At 41.5% G+C, this 27,123-nt stretch overlaps 1 protein-coding gene across 2 annotated transcripts in view; it reads right to left on the bottom strand.

Annotated features, from left to right (window-relative positions):
- Window positions 1-27,123, bottom strand: part of gpc3 (glypican 3) — a 163,344-nt gene that overhangs the window by 113,128 nt on the left and 23,093 nt on the right. The gene's annotated exons all lie outside the window — the stretch shown is intronic.

Below are 27,123 nucleotides of genomic sequence, written 5' to 3'. Positions count from 1 at the left end.
GCAGCAAACACAGCTCAGCATGGAGCTGGGCAGTAAATGAACTCAGGGCTGTGGACTCCAGAAGGACACATTCACCTCCTGAAGCCTTGTGGGTTAAACCGCATCAGAACTGTGTTAGTTTAAGCCAGGGAGCTTCTGTAATGTCATTAATAAGAGATCTGACTTGTTGATTCACACTTGATCAAATAGTCCAATTAGAAGCCAGAGTGTGAACGTCGGCCCTCCACTTAACATGGCACATGGACCGTTTGCCTCATTTGAACGGGTCACTGACTGCAGTTCAGCAAATTGCACATGGTAACACACTCTGTATTGTTTACTGCCCGACTCTTGTCAAATTACACTGTGGATCTGGAATGATTTGGAGATGTGAGATAATTAATCTGTTCCTAATGTTCAACTAATCAACTAATAAACATTTTCATTAATTCATTCATTATCTGTAACCCTTATCCAGTTCAGTGTTGCGTTGGGTCCAGAGCCTACCTGGAATCATTGGGCCCAAGGCAGGAATACACCCTTCACAGGGCAACACAGACACATTCACTCACACCTACGGACACTTTTGAGTCGCCAATCAACCTACCAACGTGTGTTTTTGGACTGTGGGAGGAAACCGGAGCACCCGGAGGAAAACCCACGCGGACACAGGGAGAACACACCACACTCCTCACAGACAGTCACCCGGAGGAAACCCACGCGGACACAGGGAGAACACACCACACTCCTCACAGACAGTCACCCGGAGCGGGAATCGAACCCACAACCTCCAGGTCCCTGGAGCTGTGTGACTGCGACCACCGTGCCGCCTTAACTAATAAACAGTAATATGTAAACAAACATTTAATAAAAGACTGTTCTTTGCCAAACTGAATGATAAAACCAGATTTTCATAGGTTTTTTTTAATATTTCTATTAAGCCCATACATTTTCAAAAATCACATATGGCACTCTATTACATAATACTTAAAATATATTTCTTAAAATACTCCTGATAACAATCAGTAAATGAAATGCTCTGAGAATTTAAATATATTATTAAGACACAGTACAGTAAATTCAATCATTTCACTGAGATTGAACAGAATGAAAGGAAGGTTACATGCCTGTCTACTACAACACCCTGCCTCCGTACACACCCACTGCACACACACTTAAGGAGACTCAACATATGAACGCTGGAGGCAGCGAGAGGTTCGGCACTGCTGAACAAAGAAAAGAAGGACAAAGGTAGAGAGGGCTTCCATGGAAAAGAGGCTGGATGAAGCCAGAGAGCAATCCAGAGTGAACATCCCTGTTGGGTGTTTCTTAAATGGGAATAAAACAAGATGCTGGGGGATGGTGTTTGAAGTTTAGGCGATGCACACCTCTCTCTGTGTGATATATCAAGTCATGGCCTTCCTGTGTTTTAGATTGGCTGTGGAAGGAGAGTTAAATACATGGGTTGGGAATCAGGACCACCATTGTTTGTATTTTTTTGGAAATGGAATATTTTGGAATTTGGAGAAAGTCTGAGATGAATTCGGCCTGGATTCTTCAATTAAAATTCACTTCAGGTGCTTTGCTTTTGATTAATGCCACATTTTCAGACCATATTAGACACACTGGTTTAGAACGGGCTGCTGGAAAAATGATCATGAACTGGACTGTCTGATCATCTTTAAAAGTTTGGGTTTTGTTCTTCATTTAATTTCCTTATTTTGGAGCAAAGCATGCTGTCCTTTTTCACACATCCTTCTTGCTCTCGCTAGTGAACTGGCCAATGTGGAGTAAACAATAATTTTACGCTATTTCTAAATTAACAGGATTACGCTTCATGATAATTTTTTTTTTCTAATGAATGTTTTTATTGTAATGTAATTATTCATTCATTCGTTCATTATCTGTAACCCTTATCCAATTCAGGGTCACGGTGGGTCCAGAGCGTACCTGGAATCATTGGGCGCAAGGCGGGAATACACCCTGGAGGGGGCGCCAGTCCTTCACAAGGCAACACAGACACTCACACACTCAGACCTACGGACACCTACCAACGTGTGTTTTTGGACTGTGGGAGAAAACCGGAGCACCCGGAGGAAACCCACACGGACACAGAGAACACACCAACTCCTCACAGACAGTCACCCGGAGGAAACCCACGCAGACACAGGGAGAACACACCAACTCCTCACAGACAGTCACCCGAAGGAAACCCACGCAGACACAGGGAGAACACACCAACTCCTCACAGACAGTCACCCGGAGGAAACCCACGCAGACACAGGGAGAACACACTACACTCCTCACAGATAGTCACCCGGAGGAAACCCACACGGACACAGAGAGAACACACCAACTCCTTACAGACAGTCACCCGGAGGAAACCCACACAGACACAGGGAGAACACACTACACTCCTCACAGATAGTCACCCGGAGCGGGAATCGAACCCACAACCTCCGGGTCCCTGGAGCTGTGTGACTGCGCCACCGTGCCGCCCATGTAATTATTATTATAATTATTAATTTATAATCATCACACTGTCCAGGTTTGGGACCAAGTTCTGTCATTTGATGTTGCCTGATTTAGCCAATAATAATTTAGGTGTAGTGTTAGTTTGTTAGGTGCCAAGGGAAAACTAGAGCAAATTACAGACTACAAACTAAAATAACCTGGCCCTCAGGCTGCTTTTAGGCTTAGAGGACACCTGGGCAACCGTGACTTTTTGTTGGTATACTATTCCTTAAGCAGCACTAGACAAGTTTCAGCACAACACAAACTCCAAAATTCACCTTGTCCTTGGACGCTCTAGAGGAGAATCAGGCTCTAATACCCAGTTCGCCCTGCAGCCGTTTTGTTTTACAAACAATGGCCAATTAGGCAAAGGCAGGAGCTTTAAGCCTGAGAGAGAAAAACAAGGAGAGAAACAATGAAACAATGAAAAGGAAGGAGAAAAAGGGGGCTGTGCACCTGGGAAGAGATCCACAGAGAGAGGCGGTGCAGTGTTCTGCTGGAGCTCTTATTTGAGACGACATATAACACACACACACACACACACACACGCGCGCACACACACGCACACATATCCAAACACTCTGGGCAGTGTGTTGTGTGCAGGAACCCTGTCAAGAAATGTGCTGTGTTTCTCACAGCATTGTTGGGCACCTAAGGAAAGACCTTGGCAGAGAACCGACAGAGACACACACACACACACACACACACGTTAATAAAACCTGTGAAGTCATAGGTAAAGATTTATGGACTGCCAAAATGACATTTTTTTGTTTATATATTAGAAACATGGCATACACTGAACTTCAAAATGAGCTGTTAATCAGTGTGTGTCTTTCTATCAGATTACATAATAATAATAATAATTTTTTAAAAAGTCATTATGACTCAGTGGATACATTTCCATTCGTATACAGTAGGAAAATACATCAAACCGCACATGGATTAATATTATAATTATTCTATTTTTTTAATGGTAATGTGTCTCATGCCTTCTTAGAGTACAGGTGACAGAGTGGAGAATATGTTGTGCAATGTGTGTGTGAGCAGCAGGTGACAGATGGCAAATTTGAGGGTGAGGCAGAGCAGAGCAGTGTGAAGGGAAGCAGAGCGGCCGGACCAGAGACCAACAGTAGCCGCTCCACAGGAAACAGAGCTTCTCCTTATTCCAACCACTCTCGACCAAGCACAGAGAGAGAGAGAGAGAGAGAGAGAGAGAGAGAGGGAGGAAGGGCAGAATGAGGGGGGTAAATGGAACAGCCGTATGACAGACCTGTTCTCTACAGGAGATGAGTCTAAAAGAGAGAAGAGAAGAAGATGAAGTAAAGAGAGAGGGGGGTAAAGTGGAAAAGACAAAATGTACAGACACATTACTATCTGCAGTGGCAGAAAACCTGATTTCCTTTTGTTGTCTAAATGTGATGTTTTCAGAGCCTATTGCACCTCATTTTCTAGATCTACACATGTGATACATAACACATTCAACGTATAGATTATATACATATCTAACAGATCAGATGCACGTCTGGTATATGGCATATTCCATTTTAACAAGTATGACTTTAGACCTAACACGGGGGGCAGCCGTGGCCGGGACCAGCAAGAGAATATTCATTCACGGCTGAAGTGCCCTTGAGTGAGGCACCTAATCCCGAAACTGCTCCCCAAGGCACTCACTGCCCCTGGTGTGTGTGAAAAATTGCTCACTAGTGTGTGTTTGTGTGTTCACTGCCACGGATGGGTCAAATGCAGAGAAGCAATTTCTCTAAGGGGATCAATAAAAGTGTTTCTTTTTTTTCTTTTTCTTTTTCTTTTTCAGACACAAATGATAAACAGCCGATTCCACTTTAACAAGAGCTGTTCTAGATCAGATTCATTTGTGTTTACAGCATATTCAAATTTAACAAGAGCAGCTGTAAATCAGACACTAAAGTGTTAGACACAGGAAAAAAAATGCTAACAAAGTATGTAGAGAACTGGCGGTCCACAGAAATTACAGAAATACAAAGTGCACCTATGTGGTAAGTGGAGCTTATAAAAATGGACAATGAGTGTAGAAACAAGGAAGTCATTTTAATATTATGACTATATATCTTAGCATATCAGTCATCATAGAGGCTAATATCATTCCAGCATTAGGTTAATTATGAAAATTTCTATTTACTGGCTGCTGGTGTTCTGGTATCTGAAGCGTTATTTATTTAGAAACTGTGTGTATGCAAGTCCTGTTGGGGTAGGGGTCAGGGCAGAAAAATCACGTCTGGGTAAACATTCAAAATTGAGCAATAAGGCTTGTAATGTCAATGTGGAGAGAGAGAGAAAGAGAGAGAGAGAGAGAGAGAGAGAGAGTGTGTGTGTGTGTGTGTGTGTGTGTGTGTGTGTGTGTGTGTGTGTGTGTGAGTGAGAGAGAGAGAGAGAGAGAAAATAAAAAATAGATACTAGCAGGTCATTGCAGGGTTAAATGCGCAGAGGGCCCTACATTCACCCAACGTGCCTCTGAATAATTCACCCAACAGTTTAAGAAAGTGAGCATCTGTGGAATTTAGTGCAGTCTCTCCCATATAGTCTCTACAGCGTGTGTCGCGCCACAGAGACACAAAACCTCCGGCAAATTGACCTCTTGGCATTAAAACTTCATAAACCAGTGAACTCAGTGTGACTCCTCAGGATACAGCATCCACAGACGAGAACGAATCAAAGCTCAGTGGCATTGGGCAGGGCTGTAAAAATTGGGTTGACCCAGCAAACTCACACACAGCCAGAGAATGCAAAAATCCACAGTGACCTTAACAAAGCCTGGAGCTATGCCGAGTGGTCTGTATGCATAATTCAAGGTTAAAGAAGTGCTTCCCAAACATGCAAACACCGCTAATAACATCTGAAAGCTTGGCTTTTAAGTTAGCTTCGAATAAGCAAATCATGTAATCTTATCCCCTCTCATTAGTTACACCACTGCCCTAAAACCAGAAAGGGCTCAAACACAGTTGCATGCAAATTTCATGTTTTGAACTGAAATATAAACAGAATCCATGCAGAAAACTATTTCAAAAAAACTGTAAATATCAATAGAAGGTTCTGTAATACAAGAAAATAAATTGTAATTGTGACATGTGCAAATGTTTACACACCTTACCAACTGAGTGCTTAATGCCAGCATCAGATTACACAAATTTAGAAATTTTGGCATTATTTTGTTGTATATGAGTAGGGTGTGAGTAGTGGTCCTGTAGTGTGACATAATCAAAGATCGGCGATGTGGCGTCTGGGACGCCCCACGATGAAAAGTCTAGCATGTTAGAATTTTTTTGATCTCTTCTCCTAGTCTGACAAATCCTTCGGCATGTTCCTTGACGATGACCAATAGGAGGACAGAGCGCTGTCTGGTGCGCATACGTAAACACAGAGAAGAGAAAGAGGGAGGCTGCTGCTGCAGCTATAAGGTGGAAAAACGAAACTGAGGAAATGCTCTTGACATGTTAACACATTCCCTCAAGTTCTCTTTGCAGGAGACAGTCTATTCTCTCCTCTTCAAAACACACAGAAACAGGTCCACAATCGTGTTTTCTTCTACTTCTTCTTTTTGGAACACAAAACCGCAAGCAGCACACACAGCGCTTCTGTAGCTGTGATTGACAGTTTCTTGACCCGCCTCTCAGAGAAACTCTGAACTCACGCAATGACGTGAAGGAAGAATGGTCCGTGTCAAACCTGTAGTGTTGCTAGTTTCCCGACCAAGACATGGTACGAATTTATAGCTCTAATCTAACATAGTGTACGTTAGATATTGTGTATTTTGATCCCGGGATAAGAAGACCCCGCTGTGGAAGGTATCAAAGTTAGCAAACACTGTGCGAAGGCATCCTGGAGCCTTTCTGTTCTTTTTTTAGGTATGGTACAAAAGTGGTTGTAAAATCTTAAAACAAAAATAGAAAAGTGTTGTCTTCCGAAAAACATTAGCAAATTGTGATATATGTTTCAAAAATTACAGAATCTCTTTAGTCAGAGGATGTTCACCCATTTTTTTTTTACTTCATAGCCAATAAACCCACTGCGAATTTGAACAGGTTACAGAAAGTGATTTAATTAACAATTTGATTAAATTATTTGAGTTAATGTTATATTTTTTCCTCTATCAACTAGAAAAACCATGGAATCATGGTTCAATAGAAAAATCATGGAAGAATGCAAAGAGTGTTAAAACTTTTATATTAGAAAAGGCATATCAGCTCAGTGACCATGTCATTATTGAACAAACACTCTATACAATCTTAATCTGATCAAAAATATATGGTGGAAATTATTAATTCATTCATTCATTATCTGTAAGCGCTTATCCAGTTCAGGGTCGCGGTGGGTCCAGAGCCTACCTGGAATCATTGGGCGCAAGGCGGGAATACACCCTGGAGGGGGCACCAGTCCTTCACAGGGCAACACACACACACACACACACTCATACATTCTCTCACACACTCACACCTACGGACACTTTTGAGTCGCCGATACACCTACCAACATGTGTTTTTGGACTGTGGGAGGAAACCCGAGCACCCGGAGGAAACCCACGCAGACACAGGGAGAACACACCACACTCCTTACAGACAGTCACCTGGAAGAAACCCATGCAGACACAGGGAGAACACACCACACTCCTCACAGACAGTCACCCGGAAGAAACCCACGCAGACACAGGGAGAACACACCACACTCCTCACAGACAGTCACCCGGAGGAAACCCACACAGACACAGGCAGAACACACCACACTCCTCACAGACAGTCACCCGGAGGAAACCCACGCAGACACAGAGAGAACACACCACACTCCTCACAGACAGTCACCCGGAGCAGGACTTGAACCCACAACCTCCAGGTCCCTGGAGCTGTGTGACTGCAACACTACCTGCTGCACCAACGTGCCACCCTGGTGGAAATTAAACTAATTTTATATTCTGTTTTCTGTTTGTGGTGATACCATATTTTTCACCAGGGCCTGCAGTACAGATTTGGCATAATGTTTTCAACCTCACTATTAATGTTTAATTTTTTTGTACATTTTAAAGTACATTAAATATAAAATGGCTACATGCAAATGCAGTTTTTTATGGCAGACTGGGATTTGATTCCTGACTGAGGCACCCACAGTCTAAACCAATCAGAGTCTCTGGACAAGTATTCTACATTAATCCTTTTGTGTAAAAAAAAAAAAAAGGCCAGATAAGCCCAAGCATTTTTATGAAACTTAAAGTGCGACAAAAGCAGTACAGAGTAGTTAAGAAACGTGCTCTTATTATTAAGAACTCAGAACACGACTCCACTTGACCTGCAGACTGACACAGTTCCCTCCCTCTCTCTGGTGTGTGCATGTGTGGAAGCACTTGAGTGAGAGTGTGTGTGTGTGTGTGTGTGTGTGTGTGTGTGAGTGACAGAACGATCCTCTCAGCCCCAGCATGCTCTGTTCTTCAGGGTATGTGTGTGACTCTGTGCTTTGCTCTTCAGGGTGTGTGTGTGTGCACATGTGTGTGCGTTGTGCTCTACTCTTCAGGGGGCAGCATGTTCAGCTTCAGTAAACAGCCGAAGTGGCAAGAGCTCCTCAATTATTAATGGAGGACAATTCCCTGAGCCCTAGCTTCAACACCTCACTCAGTGCAGCCTTGCTGCAACCAGCCTTCAGAGACCGCCGGCCAGTGAGGATTCTGGCTCTACTGAACGCAGTCGGTCTGGCCTTATGGGTGTAAAAAAAAAATACATTACTCCTGGAATGCCAGACTCAAATACAATCAATTCTAATGAAATTCAGTAAGATATGCACATATTTTTTGGCCAAAATATCTCAGGCTATTTGGTGCATTATGTTTATTTTTTATATCCAAGTTTATTGTTTGGTTTCTAAAGATACTGTGATGCACACTACAATATTCTTTGGTTATTCAAGAGTTTAATAAATGCTTAGAAAATACTTTTTTTATCAGAACCGGTGGCAGACCCTTGGTGCTCCAGCTAACATAGTGAGTGTGAAAGTACAGCACTTTGTCCTTTATACAGAGCTGTGAAGGTGTTCAGACCAATAACTCCCTCAAACAGCTGGACAAACATCACAAGAAAATTTCTGAACCTTTTTAATGTTGTCACATATGATGAAATCTATTGATGAACCATGCACAGTATTCACCTGCCAGCACGCCACTCGCAAGCCAACCACCACAGCTATTCAGTCTATTTAATGCCTGTAGTTGCCTGCTGCTGACAAGGATATATGTAACTGGCTGTAACAAATATTTGTGTGCTGCTTTCTTCCATTGCAGAGATGTCACTCTAAAGACTTCCTGGGAGGCATACACTCATGTATCCTTCAGTCAAAGCTACTCCCACAAGTGTTGGAAGCATTTTCTCTCATCACCCCCAGTTTTTGGACATCCAGTGTGATAGCATATCCAAACCTGTTTCCGTGTCGCAGAGAACAGAAGAGGATCGGTGAGAAAAAGCAGTACCTTTCAGGGTTTCTGAACTCAGCCGCTGTCTTGAGGACGTGGCCATTTCGATGTTTTCAATATGTGTAAACGCCCTATTGGCTAGTCTCCTAACTGTCCTGTTTTTATTGGTTAATCTGGCAGGTGTTTACAATGTATATAAAATGTTGTTCACCCTTGTATATCATCATGTGTAGTCTGTCACCGCTCATGCATGTACATGAAAAGTCAGCCTTAACCTCCTTTAACCCTAACTTTAAGGTCCAAGGTTTTTATTTTGCCATTCTCTTGTGTTATATTCTCCCACAACAGTTTACAGTACTCTTTTTGTGATTCATTCATTCATTCTTTCTCTGTAACTGCTTATCTAGTTCAGGGTCGCGGTGGGTCCGGAGCCTACCCGGAACACAAGGCAGGAACACACCCTGGAGGGGGCGCCCATCACACTCACACCTATAGACACCTTTGAGTCACCAGTCCACCTACCAACGTTTTTTTGGACCATGGGAGGAAACCGGAGCACCTGGAGTACCTTTCTGGGATACGTTTACAAATTGCCTGAGCTTAGCAAAACAGCACTACCGATGAACAAAAGCTTGCTTCCTATTTATATACATTTTTTGACGTATTGCCCCAGCAAAACTGCCTGGTCCCTGTTAGCATCCAATCATTAGCAATCACTAACAATTTTACAAAACATCAAGTGTTCTGTTATCATGCTACTGCTGCTCAGAAGATAAAAACAAGCCTTCCTTTTACAGAAGAGAGTGAGACTAGGATATTCCTTGTCAGTCGACCAAGAACCCATACAGTTCCAACAAGAAGGATGATGAATTAAATAACAACTATGAGCCTCTAAAGTCCTGACTGAAAGGAGATGAGAATGTGAAAAATATAATTTCGCTTGAGGAACATGGCGTTGCAGTAATAAGCAACATCCAAAGTTTGTGCTTTTATCTTCTTCTCTCATTTCTCATTCAACCCTCATTTCTTTTCTCTTCATCCTGAAGAAACTGTAAAGCCAGTAGTGGAGCAAAGTGTTCGTACTATATATATATGTTGCACACATATATAATGAATATTTCCCGTACCTCTCTTCATCCTGCACTCTAAACTGCCCCCCCCCCCTCCTTCCATCTGGCTCAGCTGAGAGGGGGGAATGCATTATGAAGGAAAGGGTGCTCAATCTGGGGAAAATCAATACTAACAAGTTCCTAGTTAACTGTTCCAGCACACTGGGTTCTCTCTGTCTGCTGTCTCGTTCCATCACACAAACACACACACACACACACACCTGCGACTTAGAATCCTCACTCCCTTAGTATGCCAAAGCAGCCACTCATCTGCCTCTTTGAGAAAGTGTAATGACAAGAAAAATGTCACCAAAAAAAAAGCCACGGAATTTTCTTTGGTCAAAAAATGGTCGATATCATAATCAAATGTAATGCACAAAATATGTCCAAATAGTAATTATTAATGCTGCACAATTCAAGGTTCAATGGACCCGGGTGTATTTATGTGTTAATTGTGTTCTGAATTTCAGTTACATTTTGTCAAAGAAATTTCAGTTGGGTGCATCAGTGATAATGAGGCTGTTTTCTTTTTCAGTGCAGGCTCCCACAGCACATGCACTCCCCAATGAGGACAGAAAGAGCACTCCTCCCCTTCCAATCTAGCTATCCATCTATCAGTAAGGGTGGCTTGTGCTGTCAGGGGGCTGGCGGCATGAGGGCTGAGGGGTGATTGAGCGTGGCAGAGCGCTCCCTTCATCACGCCACTTAGCTCAAGGTTGGTGCTATGAGCGGGTGCTCTGGAGTGGGCAGGGCACTGACGAGACTCTATTAAAAGGCCAGGCTCTCTTTTCTGCACACCCAAACATTTCTCCTCACATCAGCCCATCTGAGCAGAATGCTCCTCTCCTGCCCTCTCATGCACCTTCATTGCCCTGGCCCTCCAAGGGTCCCGTCCATCTCTTCACACCCCACACTGTGCTAAACACAGGCCCACCATATTCTCCCGCCGTGAATTATTCACAGGGTCATTCGCACACAGGAGGGATTCACATACATAGCCATATAGATGGGGTATTGTTATTGTTTTACACAGCGGGGGTGCGACAGGGCCATCTGCCCCAAATATCAGCACCCATGCCACCAGGGCTGCCTCTTTATCTTGTTCATTGCGGTAGCAGAGGGTACACGTATCCCTTTTGAATGCTAACATGCTCTGGTGAAGTAGATATGGAATGTGCAAGAATGTGTCAAGAACAACAATTAGTTGTAAACAATGTTGATTTTGGAAAATTCAAAAATACATTTACATTAATATTATAGTCAATAACGAAAGCAGTGTTGAAGATCAAGCAGATGTTACGTTTTCATAAAATACATAAGTGAATAACAAACATGATACTGACTTCATTTGCATTTAATATGCATAAAACTGAATATCATTAAAAAAATAGTTTAGCATCGTATTAATGAAAATATATACAGGGTGAGTGAAAAGTTGCAGAACAACCCTTTTATTTCATTGACATGCTACATGACCACCTTCACACTGGAAAAAAATACATGCCCTTGATACAACATGGCGGCTTTCAAGATGGCGGCCATAGCATAAAGGTAGGGTCCCCTTGCCCGTTATTTGCTGGGCAGGGTGTCCTGCAACTTTTCACTCACCCTATATTTCTCCACAGTTAATAGGTCTTCATCTAATAAGAAAGACAAACCTATCCCTGAGTTATAATTAAGAGTACATACATGCCTTTCTATATTATCACACTTGCATTAATTCATAAGTGAATTACCCTGCTTTCCCACAGAAATTATGTAATAAAACATTAATATAAACATTTTTATATACAAAGGTAAGGGAATAAATTAATTGAAAAACATAAGGAGCACAGATGTTTCCAGACAGGTTTACTGCACGATACGGGATTGCAATCCATTATTGTGAGTAAAACATAACAGTGCTTATCTACATTGAATGGGAGTTGTGGAGAATTGTAATGCGGAAAAACCCTCATTACAAAGACGAATGCTCAGCTGAGAGTTCAGTGGTGCAAAAACCACAAGCCGTGATCTACTGGGATGAGGAAAAAAGTGACATGATTTGAGGAGTTGCCTTTCACCATATTCTCAGGCAAAAAATACACCAAGAGAGTGGTAAAAGCCTGATTTCTTGACTCCTAGCAAACAGTTAGTGGATATTGTTGGACATTTTGGCTCAATGTGCACTTTATCTATGCTCATCTGTGTATCTGGCTCAGAGCATACAGATATAAATATTACTTCAGAACTTATACAAAATATAATTGCAACTAAAGATTCTGCTTGATAAGTATAGTGAAGAGTACCACTCCATTTGCAGTCATAGATTCATTCATTTTCTGTACCTGCAGGAACATTATGCAGAGCCTAGCCAGAACTATTGGGCACAAGGCAGTAATACACACTGGATATGGTGCCAGTCCAACACAGGACACCACATACTCACACCTATGGACAATTTCTGACCATAGGTGAAACTGTGTTAAATTTCATGTCACCATTTCTGTGCCAAAATTATCAGCATTATGAAAAGTTGAAATTTTTTAAAATATGCTGACACACAGCTGCAGCAAGTTTAAACAAAAATAGGCCTAAATGGACAATAAACATTGCAGTCCTTTTCAGTTTGCCTTATTTAAATCTGTAAAAGTTATCATGTGAGATTAAGACAGTAAACAAATGTACTAGGTTTGTTTAACAGGTAATTATAAATTTATAACATCAATTTTGTTGTTTTTGTGGAAATATTTGCTGTATAGCCAAAATTGATGTTCTTTTTTTGAGGCGGGTTTATTTCAAATAAATTCTAGAGTACCAAAGGAACTTGTTTGAATGTAACGTTAAACCATCTTTATGTTGGCAGGAGATGCTACAGAGTTTTGTTTAAGGTGAAAAGATCTTGACAATTTAAGGTGGGGACAAAAGCACATTTAAGGTGGAATAAAGCACTGTAGCATGTAAGACGGAACAGGCGGTGAGTTTGTTATTCTGATCAGAATGGACTAACAAACTCCTCACAGTCCATGACCAGAGATGGGTTTTCAACACACAACCCAAGAACCCGGAAGCCACCATCCATTTGCAGTTGAGAATTTCTTTTTCAGAAACCATTGAATCTATAGGTGCTGTTGTAGTGCAAAGGTAGAAACTGGCAGGACCTGTGAATCATGACCCTTTACACAAACAACAGACAAAGAGAGGAAGGGAGGGAGGGAGGAAGAAAAAGGGAGAGATAAGTGGAGACACTTTACCACTGTGTCCTAAGGCTTTTGACTTGGCTGCGTTCGGGTGGCTGACTTCATGGGTTGCATAAGCTACTCAATAATGTAAGCTGGGCTATGAAAAATACATTGGCTGAACTTTAAATACATAGGCAGTGGTTGGGCCAGGAGAGAGGGCTCTCAGGGCTGAGGTCAGGACGGCGAACACAAACACCACAGAGGCAGCCAGGAGGTGAACAGGACGAACAGCAGCACTCTTGTAGTCAGAGAACAAGCCGCTGTAAAAAGTGGAAAATCTCCCACCATTAAAAGTGAATGTGTAGCGCAGCCTCTGCCCACACACACAGCTGAGATCCTGATCTTCAGCAGTGGAGTTAATAGTGATAACATACTAGCCTAGAGCTCTTTAAACAAACGGGGGAGCGTGTAGAGTGTCAAAAATACAAAAGAGGTATGCTTAGTATTAACAATTCTTAGAAGGATTTGGTTGTAAAAGTATAAACCGGACACACATTTTATTTATTTTTTAAAGACATTGACCCTCTGCCCTGCTACGACTCCCCTAATCGCACAGTGCTTAAAACCTGAGATGGTGAAGGCTAGCACATGTGAAGCCAGTTACTGCTTTTGCTGCTAAACCAACATCATTAGCCTCTTTCCAAAGAAACTCCAGAGAAATTTTGGAGTATCAGTGCTTGAGATTTTGTGGAGTGGTCCTTTCACACATTCAGCACACAGTAGGAGATTTCAGCATTCAGCATGGGCTGGCATCTGTACGGGAGATACTCCGGAACATTAGCGGTTCCGTTCACATATGTACTTACTCAGAGTTCACCCGGAGGGAGTAGCGTGTTAAGATGATAACAATTTCTTTACACATATCCTTTCAGAACCATAGCAATGAGTTCTCACAATGCAAAGGAGGTGTACAAATACCCAGCACAAACTCAATATAAACTGATGGGATGGTGTAAACCAGAAGGATTGGACTAGAACAAAGGTGTTTCTAATAAAGTGGCTTAAGAATGTAAAAACTCACACAAAGCTTACACAGTTAAAAAACAGTACAAAGGAAACTACAATTACACACAAGTGTGTTGTTAAAAAATAGAAATGTCTAGATTCACACAGTCTTAACCCCCTTGTTGTTTCTGCTTGAGTGGAGAGGGAGGTGAAAGTGACAGTAGCTCTCCATGGCAGGGTTTGATGAGAGTGTTTCAAAAAGCTCTTTGATCCAAACCCAGCACTCTGTTTCCTGTTTGTTTACCGTGGTGTGATTGGGAAAGAGATCCAGGGCTTCTTCATTAACACAAGTCATTTACAGGACAGCAGCTTGATACAAAACTTCTCCCAAAAAGCAGCTTAATATTTCCAAACTCTTTACGTGCACTAAACTTCGCTGTAATATAGACACCATCCTGTTCACTCCATGTCATGAAACTAATTACTGAACAAGCTGTTCCAGTCATGAAGTCAGAAGAAGTCAGTGTGTGAGGAATAATTTAGTATCACTTCCAAATCTTACTCAATTTCAGCACAAACACAGCAGAGAGGACTGCTATGCACCTTCCCTCACTGTATAATAATGATGTGTGCAAATACAGGTCATTGTACAACGTCTAACAAACGTTGTCTTCTGCATTTAACCCGTCCGTGGCTGTGAAAACACAAACACACAAACGCTAGTGCACTAGGGGCAGCAAACGCACACCTGAAGTGGTGGGTAGCCATCCCCAGCACCCAGGGAGCAGTTGGGGGTTTGATACCTCAGCCGTGGAGGAAGGAGGACAGTGCTGTTCCTTTACTCCCACAGTCCCCCAAAGTTCTTGTTTGTCATGGAAATCTAATCAGTGACATTCCAGTCTCAACCTCACTCCTTTTACTATTAGGCCACGTCACAAACAATAGTTATAAGTTACATAAGAAATATTACTTATGATCATTGGTAAATTGGTACAATTTGTAACATACAAACACCTTTAAATACTGAATAGAAAACAAACATAATGGAAGGTCTGGAAATATTAGAAATTAATTAACTAAAATGACACAATGACACACAAAGTGTGCGTGGAAGAAAGAAAAAGTAAGAAAGAAACAGAGAAGAGTATCAGAGTCTGAGAGCCTGCGCTTCTTAGAATTTGAAAATCAGAGTCTGAAGCATAAGTTTGAGAGTCAGAGAGATTAATTGTCACAGAATCTGAGTGTCTGCGAGTCTGAGTGTGCAAGTGCCTGATTGTCTGAGAGTCAAAGCGCAGGTTTTAAAAAGACTGAAGAAATCAAACCGAATAAATCTCTTGGAGACTCACTCTTCTCTCTGTGATAAAGCAGATGCTATTGAAGCCTTTCAGAGCCGTGGCTGAAACAAAAATGCAAATAAGCCTCACGCAGTGCTGCACTATCAACAGCGAGACAGGCAGAGAATTCTGGGAGAATGAACCTAATCAAACGGCAGCAGGTCGATTAGACACGAACTCACAAAGCCTGCAGGACAGCAGACACAAATACACTGAAGTGGAGGGAAAAGGCTAATAATGGAAACCCTGAGGTGATATGGCAGTTTATGTTTTTCATAAGGCGTGGTCACAAAATAAATCAAGAAATAAACCACATATATACACATACACACGTACTGCTACATGTTCCAGTGACAGAACTGCTGTGAAATGTGAAATGATAGGTGGGTATTAAGGTATAGGTGGGTATTAAGCTAACGTGCATAAACCAAGGACACTTGCCCTGTAATATGTGATATTTGAACTTTGCCTTTAGGAGAGCTCTGTATTTTGTCTACGGGGCTCTATCACACACACTCTCCCACTCTCTCTCCTTCTATAACACCATCTGCTTTCTGAGGACCAGAGCTCCAATATCCTGCTCCACTGCCTTGCTCTCATTCACAAAGTACTGCCATCCAAACCGGCTGCTACCTCACAGAATAATTGCTGCACCACAATTAATGCAGCATTCCTAACGGATTTCCTAATAGACGGAGGAGCACCTGGTCTGAGAGAAGATGAACAACCAGTGCGTTCGTTTCAGGATTTACATTAATACAGTCTGATCACATGTAGTCGATCATCCGAGACACATTTAGTTTCCAAACCTGGTTCCTCTGTGCATCAATTATGGGGCAAACAAACACTATAAATCTATAGTTAGATATATTTCTTAAATACATCCCCACAGTATTATTTAGTGTAAATGGACAGAGCAGTAACCCAGAGAAGGGGGAAAGAAACTGTATATGGATTTATACTTGCAAGTGTGTGGCAATGATTCCCTGTCCAAATTATAGCAAATACATCTGCAGTAATTAAATAACTAGTAAAGTTTACACTAAAACCACAAAAAAATAACAGCATTTAACAGAATGTATGAAACATGTTAACTTAGCCTTCCTCCTTTCTGAAGGTTTGGCAAGGTTAAAAAAATACACAGAGGCTTGAATAGACATGCTATGCTTCTGACAGTTCTGCAGAAGATCATTTATAGCTTTGACACTAACGCGCTCGAAATTGTAGTTAAAAATGAACGATCTATTTATACAACAGATGTTGTTTGCCACAATCCAAAAACACATGTTGCTTGGTCTATTGGTTATGAAAAACTGCCCTATGTATGAGTGTGTGGTGCCCTATAATGGACTGGTGCCCTGTTCAGGGTGTTTTTCTGCCATGCACCGTTGCCTCTCTACCTAATTAATAGCTGATGTGTGGTAAGCTTACTGTGAATTGGCTGCCTTTGCATCATCAGGATGGATGCTGCAGATTGGTGGTGGTTGAGGTAATGTCTTAATGTTCCAAAGAATATAAAGTCCTTTAGGTGTGAAGAAAATACAGTCGAACTGTAAGTGGAAGTAAGTACCTTGATAAGTTCTTTACCAAGATTTGGGTGACTACTGGCTTACGGTGTTAATTAAAAGTAGTATTACAGCTCTAGTGGTGAACTAATAACAGAGCATGTCTTGAGTGATTGAATACACCTATGGTATTTGGAAAATGGTTAGTTTGATTTTATTTTATTTTTTGAAAAAATATTGCTTTAAATATCACAAGATTCAGCGAACTAAAAAAACATGATTGAGCATGTGTTCTTCCCAGCAGCAGCAGTGTGGCTTCTTCTGCTCAGGGGAAATTCTCTTCTGCGCTCCCTGCGGATGTTTCCCGCTGATAATAACAGCGTGGTGCTGGGCACGGAATAAGGTACTACTACATCACAGCTCTATTCATATCAGACAGCACACAGCAACCCAAACAACTGCTTTTTTAATCCACTAATATAAATACATAAGCAATGACAAATTTATGAAATGAGCAAAAACACAATTATATAAATATTCTTTTATGTTTTGCCTGGAAATACAAAAATATGCCAAAAATCTAAAGCTTTTTTTGAGAAACCAATCTGATTTATAAGTGTAGGTATCAGAAAACACACAAAAATAATAAAATTGTATCTGACTTTTTTGAGTGTGTGTGTGTGTGTGTGTGTGTGTGTGTGTGTGTGTGTTGGGGGGGGGGGTTATAGAGATGGCGGGGCTGGGAGATGAAGTCAATCCGGGTCTATAAATAAAATCCAGTCTGAAATAGCACACACTCACACTGTGTAATTTTATGTTATCTTCGTATTTCTTGCTGTAATAACAGCTTTTCAGTAGTTTTAGGACAACACCCTACTTTTAAACCAGAGCTGTACAAATCAGGGCCTGTAAGTTGGCTTTGGCCAACTAGCAAGTCACATAGTAAACAACTACCTCAGCTAATGCAAGACCATATGCACAATATGACCAAACTTTATTATAAACTATTTTTATGGTGCATCTATTGTGCACATTGAGCTCATTTACCCTTAAAGGAACACTATGTAAGGTTTGGTATTCTTGCTCCTGGGCTCCACTTACAGTTGCAGAGTCTAATTCACTTTTACAGCACTGTCCTGAAATCAAGGGTATAGGGAGGGAGGTGGGTGGGGTGGTATGCTACCTTCTTCTAAAAAATATTTAGTGCAGTTTCTGCTGTGCTGAGCTCAGAGTAGCAATGACAGAGTGGCGCAGCAGGTAGTGTCGCAGTCACACAGCTCCACGGACCTGGAGGTTGTGGGTTCGCTTCCCGCTCCAGGTGACTGTCTGTGAGGAGTGTGGTGTGTTCTCCCTGTGTCTGTGTGGGTTTCCTCCGGGTGACTGTCTGTGAGGAGTGTGGTGTGTTCTCCCTGTGTCTGCTTGGGTTTCCTCCGGGTGACTGTCTGTGAGGAGTGTGGTGTGTTCTCCCTGTGTCTGCTTGGGTTTCCTCCGGGTGACTGTCTGTGAGGAGTGTGGCGTGTTCTCCCTGTGTCTGCTTGGGTTTCCTCCGGGTGACTGTCTGTGAGGAGTGTGGTGTGTTCTCCCTGTGTCTGCGTGGGTTTCCTCCAGGTGACTGTCTGTGAGGAGTGTGGCGTGTTCTCCCTGTGTCTGCTTGGGTTTCCTCCGGGTGACTGTTTGTGAGGAGTGTGGTGTGTTCTCCCTGTGTTTGCGTGGGTTTCCTCTGGGTGACTGTCTGTGAGGAGTCTGGTGTGTTCTCCGTGTCTACGTGGCGACTCAAAATTGTCCGTAGGTGTGAGTGTGTGTGTTGCCCTGTGAAGGACTGGCGCCCCCTCCAGGGTGTATTCCCGCCTTGCGCCCAATGATTCCAGGTAGGCTCTGACCCTGAACTGGATAAACGGTTACAGATAATGAATGAATGAATGAATTTTTAGGTAAAAATACTACCTAGTGTTCCTTTAAAAGAAATTCATGGTAAATTGAAGCAGCTATATAGAGACATTTTGTCACTATAAAACAAAGCCTCAGTTACACTAAACATTTGCTGTTTATGTCAATGTGCAGAATATGCAGGGCCCAAATACTGGCCAAAAAAAACAAACATCCATTTTGATGTGGTTAGCTAAGAAACTGGTTCTAAGAGATTTCTGCAAAGACTGAGGAGTTGGATCAGGCGGGTTAGATAAGGTTTAGTACTAAACTCTGCAGGGGGCAGAAGTCCAGGAACAGAGCCAATATGGCATCTCCCCTCTACTGAATACACAGCTTTTCTAACAGCACTTTAAGCCTTTCTCCCCCCTTACCACAGCACAAAACCTGAAGAGAGGAGGATGGCTTTGAGATTTAGGCTGAATACAGCCGTCTCCACTGAGACTTTACACACTCAGAGGAGCACTGAAGACCCTGCACTGGCAATATACCCAACACACTGCAGCTACAAAAATAACCATCAAGTGAATGAGTTAGAAAACTAATTATGACTTGATTGAAAAAGATGCCATAATGGCCGGGTTATTCACGCTCATCAGGAAAAAGATGCACGAAGGGCTTGTTTGAGAGATGACGCGAACTCCTTTGCCGTCATTAAGTTATTAAATCTGCCCCCGGCTGCGAGTAAACAACTTCAGACAGCTTTCATGGCTCTTGCAGTTCGCCACTATCCCAGCCATTATTGGGTTATGGTGAAACTTTGACGGCGAACTAAATTGCTCCACTGAGAGCGAGAGACACCATTAAATAGAAGAGAGTCTGGAAAGGAGAGATGAAAACACAAAAATGGAAGTTACTCTTGCATTTCGGCACCAGGTTCTTATTAGTTAGCACAGTTTTCTGTTTCTGGAAACATGTTAACCTCACAAACTTTACAAGTTGCCTCTTCATTCGTTTTTTTTCCCCTTAAATTATAGACTTATTCTCTAAAATTTCACGTTATTCTGGAAATCCTATCCTCTCAAATTGTCACTTTGATGGTGTTCCTACACTGAACACATTTTATTTGACATATATAGAGTAAGTCATTCACTTTGGAAGCATTTATATATAATAAATATCCAATCATTTTATTTGGACCAGACTCCACACTCCTCCTGGACTCCTCCAGCTGTAACCTGGCAGTACTCATTCACAATTTTTGAGGGAGTGGCTTTAGAAGGAGGGCTAGATGCATGGGAAGGCATATTTCCAATTTGATGTTTTGAAAAACTACCTACACTTGCTATCCTCCGCTAACTATCATCCACCTGTGAGTGTCCAGAACACCTTTAATGCAACTCTCTGACAAAGAATTATTTTACTCCACTGAGAGAAGAAGCAAGGCACAATTAAAATGTGTGTGTGTGTGTGGTAAGAAGAGTAAATAAATGAAAACTTGAAGACTTGAACAGAGTTGAGGGAGGCACTAATGAGAGTGTGAGAACAGAAGAAAACGTAAAGGTTAAGGTTATAATTCAAGACCTTAAATCCTGCGTGTTAAGTGAGCATATTTAATTGATGATGTCCAATTACACAAGTTGAAGCCTGACTTGTGAATTTCACCAACCAACACAAACACTTCATCAACCAATTATTTTTCTACAGCTGAATAATATAGTAACTACTTTAATTTTAAATACAGTGACAAACTAAATTAAATAATTAAAGTGTAACTCGTCTCTTGGATCTATTTACATTAGTTAATCATAACTATATTAACTGAAATGTAATATTAACAGATACAAAGAATACATCAGTTAATTAGAACTTACAATTTCCTTCAATTACTATTCAATTATTCACATATTATTATATTGTTTGTCCAATTACACAAGAAAAAAATAAAACAGTGCAAAGGTAACACCAATATGTAAATATAGCCCACGGTGTTATTAATCTATATGTCGTTTTTCCAAAATTGTGCTCCGCCATCTTGTTCACCAGGTTATCACATTACAGCCCTTCTTTATAATAGTGAAGAAATTAGTGCTAGGCTTTAGTAGTTGCTTCTTGGTCAGAAACTGACCAATGATGAATGGGGTGGAGGGTGGCTGACAAATTGTGCATGACAACAGATGGACTGGACAGCAGTGGTCATCAACTTCTCTCTTGGAGCTTTATGGTCCTGCAGAGTTCAGCTCTACTCTGAAGTTAACACATCTGATCCAGATGGCCCAGGCCTCTGAAGACATGGCTTAGTTGGGATCAGATATAACAGACTTGGATTTAAACCCAACATTTCACACAGATCTCCAAAAGAAAGATTGGTGACAACAGGACTATATTCTTTAAATGCATAACTTCAGTATAAGATGGGCCTAAAAGGCAGGTGTCAACGTATAATGTCAGTGAATAATAAACAAAACTTTTTATAAAATGCAGTGAAGTGAAGAATACTGCAGCAATGCGACGTGGCATGGAGTCAATCAGTCTGTGGCACTGCTCAGGTGTTATATGAGAGCCCAGGTTGCTCTGATAATGGCTTTCAGCTCTTCTGCATTGTTGGGTCTGGTGTATTGCACCTTCCTCTTTACAATACCTCATAGATTTTCTATGGGCTTAAGGTCAGGCGAGTTTTCTGGCCAATTAAGAACAGGTAGCTTTGGCATTGTGTGCAGGTGCCAAGTCCTGTTGGAAAATGAAACCTGCATCTCCATAAAGTTGGTCAGCAGCAGGAAGCATGAAGTGCTCTAAAACGTCCTGGCAGACAGCTGGGTTGACCTTGGGCCTCAGAAAACACAGTGGATCAACACCAGCAGATGATATGGCACCCTAAACAACCACTGACTTTGGAAACTTTACACTAGACTTCAAGCAACGTGGATTCTGTGCCTCTCCTCTCTTCCTCCAGACTGTGGAACCTTGATTTCCAAAGGAAATGCAAGATTTACTTTCATCAGAGAGCATAACTTTGGACCACTAAGCAGCAGTCCAGTCCTTTTTGGAAGGGAGACGCCTCTGATGCTGCCTCTTGTTCATGAGTGGCTTGACACAAGGAATGCGACGCTGAAACCCATGTCTTACATACGTCTGTGTGGTGGTGGTTCCTGAAGCACTGACTCCAGCTGCAGTCGAGGCTTTGTGAATCTCACCCACGTTTTTGAATGGGTTTTGTTTCACAGTCCTCTCCAGGGTGCAGTTATCCCTATTACTTGTACACTTTTTTCTACCACATCTTTCCCTTCCCTTCACCTCTCTATTAAAGTGCTTGGACACAGGTCTGTGAACAGCCTCTTTAGCAATGACCTTTTGTGCCTTGCCCTACTTCTGTAAGATGTCAACGGTCATCTTTAGACAACTGTCAAGTCAGCAGTCTTCCCCATGATTGTGTAGCCTACAGAAAGGCCTTTGCAGGTGTTTTGAGGTAATTCGCTGATTACAGTGTGGCACCAGGTGTCTTCAATATTGAACTTTTTCACAATATTCTAATTTTCTGAGAGACTGGGGTTTTCATTAGTTGTCAGTTATAATCATCAAATTAAAAGAAATAAACACTTGAAATATATCAGTCTGTGTGTAATGAATGAGTATAATATACAAGTTTCACTTTTTGAATGGAATTACTGAAATAAATCAACTTTTTCATAATATTCTAATTTTATGACCAGCACCTGTATACATTTTGAATCCAATGCCTGAAGTACACTCCAAAAAAATTGAACGTGTGTCATGTTCAAGCCTTCAGAACGCACCGCATGAGATTTTATCAGGCTGCTGTGAGAAATATAAACACATGGGCTCTTCGTACTTTGAAAACTGCTTTTGGAAAACAGTCTGCTGTTGCATCCGGAAATGCGACCTGAAATGGCATTATGTGATGGAGAAATGCAAACTAACAATGTAATGAGTAAATATAAACCAATACTGTGGTATATCCGAAATGATTATGATACACTCTAATCAATATGTGGTGATTATGATGATACAGGACATGCTGTGCTTGAAGCATGACCTGTGTTTGCCTTTTGAGAAGAGAAAAGTGCTTTGCAGTAAATTTCTTTAGTTAGATTTAGGGAAGTCTAACTGAAATGTAAACGTGCATCCTGTTTGGGACAGGGCGACTTGACTTGACTCTCTGCAGGACATAATGCTGACTGTGGAGAAGTGAGAGAGTAGATGGTAATAGAAAGATGTATGGCCTAATAGTCCATAGCGTCTGGGACTTGGGGAAATTCGAGACATGATGTAGTGGTAACAGGAAAAGTGTATGTGACAAATGCCCTATATATACTGCCGTGAATGTCTAAATAAACTAGAGATTGGAGTGAATGCTTGACTCTGTGTCTTTATTCCTCTGATTTCTCCTCAGGCCTGAGAATCATTTTGGAACTCGGCCTTCCTTGCTGATGGCACTTACACAATTGCCATAACACATTACACTGAGAGAAAGCCATACAATGCTATGTAGAAACGCTGCAGAGTTCTTTAGGCCCAAGAATATCACAGATGGTGCAAACTATGAAAATGTGCTGTGGTCAGTTTTGAACACAAATACATAATAAAATATCTTGATGCAAATAACAAACACTTGTTCATAATATGTATCAAAATAAAATCTATTGAATGAAAATCAATTTGAATTAAACCCTTTATATTGGAAGGAAGAAATCTGCTAATTTCCCACATCGTGGATTTGAAGTCGCCTATCTGAATATCTTGGAGGTGGGAGCCTGTGCCTTTGGACATTTAGCAGACAAATATAAGTGCAGTGCATGAATAAAGATTATATAGTCATTAACAACTAATCAAGCTAAAGAAGCTTCATATACGATGGCAAGGAGATGTCATTGTTACAGGACAACTAGAGCATGTCAGTGATGTTAGCTAGTAGTAGTAGTAGTATACCCCTTCATGTCTGCCCACTGCAGTACAAACCGGATGAACACAAATGACAAGGATCTGTTTGTGTGTCTAGACAGCTGTGTTCTTGATGCTGAAAGGGCACAGCTGTCACTAGTAAATTAAACAGAGAGGGTGAGAATAAATGCTCTTAGTAAATATGTCCTGTTAAGTGTTCACACCCAGAACACAGCAGTGATAACACTTTATTGCTACAGTGCTTAGGTATAAAGAGTACTCTCAATGCCAAGTGCATTAAATCTCTTCCTTACTTACTGCTCACTGAGGGCTTCAGCTTAAAATCCACTGAGTGTGAAACTGTCGTGGAGCTGGAGTTAGTGTTTGTGTGTGTGTGTGTGTGTATTCTGCAGGGTCATAATACACAAGATTGTTTGGGGGGGTTCCAGAAGGGTCCAAATATTTTATATGTGGAAGAATGTTTGTGGTCAGCAGCTGAATGTTGAAAGTATTGCTGAGCTATGGTACTTGGTTCTCTTTTTTTTTTTTTTAAACAACAACGTTAGAAATCTGTGATTTGGCTGAAAACACATCTTTCTTTCCTCCTTCTCAGATTTATTTTCTTGCATCACAAGAATTGTGTTTTCTTTAAAAATCTCATTTGTTTGTTTTCTGGTTACATATATTGTATGGAACACACACACACACACACATATATATATATATATATTAGTGTTTGGAAGAAGGTAAACTGTGTGTACAAATTTGCATCTCTCTCTCTCTCACACACACACACACACACACACACACACACCAGGGAGTGGATTTAAAGAGAGAGAAAATGGGAAAATCCAACAGGACTCTGCTTTTATATTACTGTCTTTGATATAGGGATTACATGTTAATTTGTTTTTTAATGAAAAAGAGAGGGTGTGAATTATCCACAGAGCAGTGTCCCTAAGGAGCTAAAAGTAGCCCACAGCAGAACCCAATATCTCCACCCTGTCCCAGCCCTGGGAATTAAAATGCCTGTCAATTTGAGTGGCATGTGGAGTCCAGTAAAACATGCTGATTCGGATTACTAACTTCACTGCTGTAGCACTGGGCAGATCAGGAGAAAATATGCTTATACTGCACAGCTTACCACAATCTGTGGTGTCATTCACGTTTTAAGCACTGAATATGACAATTCAGATATAACAGATTAGTCATTTATTACACATCAACAACTATCAGTTCTGCCATAATGTAATCAATCAATGATTTATCACAGGGAGATATACAGCTACTCATATGTCGAATAAGCCACACAAAGATAAGCAAAATTACTTTTTATTGTCTAAGTGTTAACTCTTGTGTTGAGAGATCAGGGGTTCATCATTGGAGTACTACAGGGCATAACTGGCCTCGCTCTCTGCGTGTTGAGCTGTCCAGTGGTTTTCATGTTCGCAGCAGTTTGAAAAGAAGCAGTTATTGGCTTCTACCATAGGCTCCACCTATGTTTCTTTTAATATTTAACAAAATGCAAATGTTAATATATTCTTTTAAACAATCATTAAAAAGTTGTTGCCAGATTAAATACAACTTGTGTAAAAATATGCAGTGTCACTCATATCATTGGCATAATCTTAAATACCTAAAAATAAAACATGTTAACAGTTATTTAAATATACAGAAGCGTCTGTGACAAGTCAAACATTTCCCCCATGAATCTCTTGTTCTCTTAAATATTCCAGAGAATACAAAGCGCAGACAAACTGGGTATAAATCCTATGAAATCATGTCCTCACTGTGCTTTTGGCGAGCTTTTTCTTCCAGGTGCTCCTCATTAACTGGGTCAACTGCAGAAATAAAACCTTGCCTGAGGCCACTGTGGAAGTGTGGCCCATCACAGACTGTTATCAGCACTTGTATCTGATTATGAGCACCTAAGCACTGGATATGAAGACCTCAAAGGAATTAGTGGAAATGTGATTATTTCAAATAATGGCGATTGTTTGAAAAATTGTTTGATCAGCAGTTATAAGATGAAAGGGAACACTTTACACATACAGACCTGTGTCAGTCAAGCTGCCGTTTGGAGGCATGAGGCTAAGGTAGGTAGTGCCAGTATGAACAAAAAAGAGGGCACAGTGGTGCTAAATCAAACAGGAAAGATAGGGAGACATACAGAGAGAGAGAGAGAGAGAGAGAGAGAGAGAGGAGGAGGAGAGAGAGAGAGAGAGAGAGGAGGAGAGAGAAGGGGAAAGACGAGAGTGCCATGATGCAAGCGACTTGTCACCGGATCCAGCAGAAAGTCCCGGTGACACCGTCTCTTAACTTTTATGATAGTTTGACAAAGTTGACTTCAAAGGGAAAGAAATCTTCAGCTGCGTTCTAAGGCAGTGTGAGAAAACCAGGTTGGCTCGGGGAGGGGCAGCAAGGGCTGATGGGAGCTTGGTACGAGAGAGACAGAGAGGGGAGAGAGAGAGAGAAGGGGGGAGGAGGGGAGAGAGAGAGTGAGAGAGAGAGAGAGAAGGGAGATGCTGTGGAGTGGAGAAGGCGAAGCCCTTTGATCTTTGGCACTAGTGAAAAGTACAAAAGGATGAGAAGCGATGGGGAGAGAGGAGCGCAGAAGATTACAAACAAGGCTCGCACTCTACTCCCTACAGGGCGGTGCTGGAGAGAGAAAAAACAAGACGAGACAAGAGCAGGATGTTTTAGAGGTTCTAGCGGCCTGCTCAGGGAGCTTGTGTGGGACCCGTTTGCTGAAGCAATTACTATTGAACCACCTTCCCAATGAGACTGAGGGGGGGGGAGGGGAGCTTGGCAGTCTGCTGCTGCCACTAACACTGTTAGCGTAAAGCAATTAGCTGAGGAAAACCACTAAGGCCCAAATAATGCAATTGGTTCAAGTGACAACTCAGGTAGATCCATTTATCAATCAAAAGACTTCCCCTGACTGCTAATTAGCTGTTGTTTGTGTTTTAATCCTTGGGTACATTACACAAAATTTAAAGATTTAAATTATAACAGATGTCATAAAAGATATCACACATTCTCCATTGACTTTCATGAAATTTTCTATGACGATCACATACTAAATAACTAGGGTCACACAGTACACAACCTCTAACCTGAGGTTGACCTCATCCAAATTCATGTATACATTATAAGGTATACCTTTTCTGTAGCTACTCATTTACTTTTCTGTCACATTTTGTGACAGGTCTGGGTCCAGAAAGGGGTCAAAATGTATCAAGCACACGATCCAACTGCTCTAAGGCAAAAAAGAAATGAAATAAATAAAAGAAATAAGGGTAATTACCCCTACCCAGAGTATTC

This window comes from Hoplias malabaricus, chromosome 17, assembly GCF_029633855.1.
Source record: "Hoplias malabaricus isolate fHopMal1 chromosome 17, fHopMal1.hap1, whole genome shotgun sequence".
Lineage (NCBI taxonomy): Eukaryota > Metazoa > Chordata > Actinopteri > Characiformes > Erythrinidae > Hoplias > Hoplias malabaricus.
Note: the sequence above shows the minus strand (reverse complement) of the source record. Positions and strands in the feature narration are given on the sequence as shown.